The 4,629-nt window shown below is 35.8% G+C and overlaps 1 long non-coding RNA gene across 4 annotated transcripts in view; it reads right to left on the reverse strand.

The window, feature by feature from the left end:
• The window catches only part of LOC109589165 (uncharacterized), a 10,003-nt gene extending 5,754 nt beyond the window's left edge, over window positions 1-4,249 (reverse strand). The window contains exons 1-5 of one of the 4 annotated variants that reach the window (XR_002188565.1): window positions 3,965-4,249; window positions 2,196-2,268; window positions 2,008-2,130; window positions 1,707-1,831; window positions 558-654 (exon numbers count right to left, since the gene is read on the reverse strand). This is a non-coding gene — a long non-coding RNA (uncharacterized LOC109589165). Of the gene's footprint in view, window positions 1-557; window positions 655-1,457; window positions 1,529-1,706; window positions 1,832-2,007; window positions 2,269-2,477; window positions 3,362-3,964 lie in introns of those variants that run through there. The other 3 variants (XR_002188564.1, XR_002188563.1, XR_002188566.1) reach the window with 3 other exon arrangements.
• Between the last annotated feature and the right edge of the window lie 380 nt (window positions 4,250-4,629).

Here is a 4,629-nt window from a genome sequence, read left to right on the forward strand (position 1 = left end):
CAATTTGAATAAAACTGAACAAACATTCACAGAACTGGAAACAGATTAAAAGCATGCACTTATATAAACAGTTACTGATTACATAACAGAACATAAACATTAATTAACACATAGTTACATCATCATTGCATAATCATAAATCATAATAATAACAAAGAACTGAAATGCCTAGCAGTAAAGAAAGTAATAATAATAGAAATAATAATCACTATAATACATAATAATAATAATAATAATAATAATAATACTAATACAACGAAAGTAATAATCCTAACAATATAACACATACTACAATAAGAACCACATTATCATTATAGATAATACATGTAGTTTATAAAATCTTATACAAGTACATTTGTACATGTACAGTACATGCAGTAATTGTACATGTACATGTATTGTATAGTGCAATGGGAAACATTGGGAGGAGCTAATGGATTGGCCAAAAATTAAAATTGATAGTTGTTGTATTGACATTCTGGAGCCATGCATCATTGAGCAAGCACAGAATCATACAAAAGTGGTTTTTGTATAATACATGTACTATAATCCCTTACCCAGATAGTGCTTCCTTCAAGAGTCTAAAGTAAGGCATCCTTGAGATCATTACAATGACCGTTGGGAGGTATATCAGTTTACTGTTAGTCGGAGTACCTACAATAAACGAGACACCTACGATGTGTGGCCTCGCCCTTATAGCTGTTTGATTATCAAAATTAAAATAATTTTAACATGCAAATTGCATATGTAAAACAAGTGTACTCCTGAGGGATAGCAGCAAGCTTGTATTGATCTACCAGACTACCTGCAGAAGTAGCAGCATGCAAGCTAATCCAGCTACTCCCAAATTGGAGGTGTGGCCGACATCATCAACTATTAATTAATTATTTGATGGCAGCAAGCCCTGCAACAAGAAGGAAGTTTCAGATTTTTCTCTTCTTATAAGTGCTATATGATATTATAATGGCACAAATACTGTTGCCTATAGATGTAAATTGAGTGATTTGAGAGAGTTTAGGACCTTTAGACTACCTACAGTTCACTCGGGTTGAAATTCAAGAAGCTATAACTCACCAACAAGAAGGATTTAAAGAGTCCCACACATATTAAAACAATAACTAGTCTTGATCTACTGGAAAAGAGTCTCATTTACCTCCAGAGTACTACCGCTATTGCTGGGCATTTTCTCGTGAGTTAAAAAGCTTGTACTAGCTAGAGCTGCTCTCTAAACATCTCAAGGCAGTAAAGCAAGACTTTTCCTAACAGAAGAGAAGCTCTCACAGATTTAGAGTGCGCGATTGCAAAGATATACATTCTCAAAGACAAAAGAGAGCACACAGAATGAATGAATGAATGACAGACAGACAAACCGAGTACCTAGTCCTCGCCTACACAAAGCTGGGCGAGGCCAATTAAGGCAGGCCTACAATATGATAGCATTAGGCTAGCAAATGTACCTTCAATTTTTAGCAATTTTTAGGACACTTGACCTTTTGATGAATGCTTCCCACTAGGCTAGAATCAAATCCTATTACAGCATCAAGACTATTGTAATATTGTAAACCCACCTTTAATTTACTTCTGTACTTTCTAGGCATTTAAATGTACATGTATACATGCATCATTATCCATCAATTTACATTGTATTATTATTGTTGTATGTACATGTACATGCAATTAATTCATGTACATGCATGTATTGGTACCTTTTCAATGAAGAATTGACGTATGGACTTGATAGCCATGGCATAAGTACAAGTACCAAGGATATTAGTAAGGACAAGAGGAACACAGGCTGGCTCCCTCTCAGGAGCATACAACTGACAACCATCTTGAGAGGAGAGAGGGAGAAGTAAGAAAACAGAAAGAAATGAATTTAAAAGACAAAAATTACAGTACATGTACATGCATATGTATTGTTGTAATAAGTTTATAGATGTACATGTACATTTATTGCATGGATATAAAAGAATCATCAATTTTTGAGAGCCATTATTTTTCAAGTACCTGGATATAAGAAGTGATGCAGTGAATCCACCATCTACCACACAAGTCCCAAATCCTCTATTTTGAAACTCTTATTAATGCCCACCCCATCAGCAAGTGATTTGTCACCAGAAGGAGTACTAACTGAAGGATACACATTAGTGGCACTACCAGTCTTGTTAGAGGAGCAATTATAGGATGAACAATACCTGGGGCCAGTACTTGAAGGAATTGGACATTAATATCATGAGTTAGTAACTTCTCATAGTCATCTTGGATAGTCTCAGAGAGAGAGGGAGGGAGGGGGAGAAAGAGAGAATAAAGAAGAGAGAGAGAGGGAGAGAGGAAAAAGAGGGAGAAAGGAGGAAAAATGTGATCAAAGCAAGACAGAATAAGAAAGAAAAACAGGCAAAAAGCATACCATGCAATGGCTTGCAAGGACCAGCATTGCTAGTGTACCATACAAGTACATGTACACACACACAATTTACAATAATTATCACAAGGTTCAGGATACAGACAATCACACTTGTGCTCCTGTTGGTAATGGTATTCCCTAGGATTGACTATTCATATACTTTCACTTTCAATGTCAGGATTTTAAAAACAATTTGATAACATTTGTTGACCTGCAAGTTGCAACAACAACATTCAAAATAATCAGACAGTGAAGCATCAATTAAAATACAACAAAACTGCCTAAGAAAACAATATTAATTATCATTCTTTAATCTTCCTTAAATCTCTTCCAATTTAACATTACAATTGCAGCAAAATGTGACAGTTGACATACATTTAAGAAGACTGTAATCAACATTATCATGTATCAGTTATGATATGCCTATTCTTCATTAGACTTACATGTTTCTTGGACATGAAAAATATTAAATGCTTTAATATCAAAAAATTATCATCACATCGTCAAACTAAAATGTTTAATTTTCACATGAGGATTACGAATCAAGCCTTACCATATAAGGCCTGAATAGGTAATGTTTATTAGTTTCAATTCAACCTTAAAACTGGTAAAGATACACATGTACATGTGTTATTATCATCAAAGCAATATTACAATCATAATGATGTATAGGTGTACATGTACATGCATTTATAAATGTACTATACAGTAATTACCATTACTCTGGTACCAAATAAATTTAGCATGTATACATGTACATGTACCGCATTTCCTTAAATAAAAGCCCGGGCGTCTATTTCCTAAAATGATACTTGGACCTCCAAAAAATATATAAAAAATAAAAAAAAACTTTGGCCCAGAGCGGGATTCGAACCCGTGGCCTCAAGCTTTTGACTTCTGGAACTTCAGGCATTGCCCACTAGACTACTGAGTCACTCCTAGGCTGGTGTTGCGTATTTATAGTTTAATTCTATTGCTACCCCGGCGTTTATTCGAATGCGGCTTCTATTTAAGGAAATACGGTACATATAGGGTAGTAGAATGCAAGCACATCTTTCATGATCTTCAAATACAAACACCTTCCAAATGTTAACATACAGTAATGGTAGCCCATTATAAGTGGATACACACCACAAGGATAAGCATTAATATGTGTGAATGGTACATGTACATAAATGTACACTGATAGTACATGTATATTTGTGAATGTTAACATTAGGCTCAATGTCCATTCATTGCTCCAATATGTACATGTAAATATATGTGCATTTAAAATAAAATATTAATCAATAAATTAAATTTCTTATGCTTAGTAAATTTTATAAAAAAAGGCATGCACAAAAAATTGAAATATATACATACTGCTAGCTGCCATTTGTACAATAACATCAGATGGTGATATGCAACTAAACATAACTATAGTTTGATATCATTAAAAAGGGTGAGAAGACACAACTAGTGGATCAGTTGTTTCAGTAATTTACACTAGCATGGCTGCACATCATAATACAAGTAGCCATACAAAGAGAGAGATTGCTCAGTGAAAGAGAGGGTGCTTACTCCTTGTTGGTCAATATTCAATCCTCTTGTGTGCTCGTCCAGCCGGGCCGGCCGTACACCACTGAGGACAGCCTGCATGTCGAGGATCATTGTATAACTTGTTCACGGGAGGTTTGCTCGCTGCCACAATCTCTTGATCCTCTCCTCCTGCTTTTCTTTACCAGCTAGAAGAGGAGAAAAGGACCTCAACAGATCAGGAACAAACTAGTGAGGCTTGCAACACGGGAGGAGAAGGAGAATAGAAGATAAGGAGGTGCACTTTAACTAGAACGCCATAACTTTTAATAACAGGATTTAATATAACTTATAACTAGCCCCGCCTTTATTAAGGTTATTCCACGTGTTCACATGTGCATATTCTGGATCTATAAATACGTCATAAAGTGTCTCTATAGCAACTATTATTGCGTCATTGGGTTTCTATTACGTCATTGGGTTTCTTTTACGTCATTGAGTAACTATGGTATCTCTATAGCAACCATAATGCATCATCATAAATGTGACCTTTGACCGACCAATAAGATTATACTGCACTGCCCGGCTTCAGTTAGTACCACCCTAATCCGGTAGGAAGAAGAGTCTCTGTCTCTCTGTGTCTGTGTCTCCCTCTCTAATGGCTGCTAGCTAGCCTAGCTGTGGTCAGTCCTGGCCCTGTCTCTCTCTCT

Source organism: Amphimedon queenslandica, unplaced genomic scaffold, assembly GCF_000090795.2.
Source record: "Amphimedon queenslandica unplaced genomic scaffold, v1.1 AMPQUscaffold_11580, whole genome shotgun sequence".
Taxonomy (NCBI): domain Eukaryota; kingdom Metazoa; phylum Porifera; class Demospongiae; order Haplosclerida; family Niphatidae; genus Amphimedon; species Amphimedon queenslandica.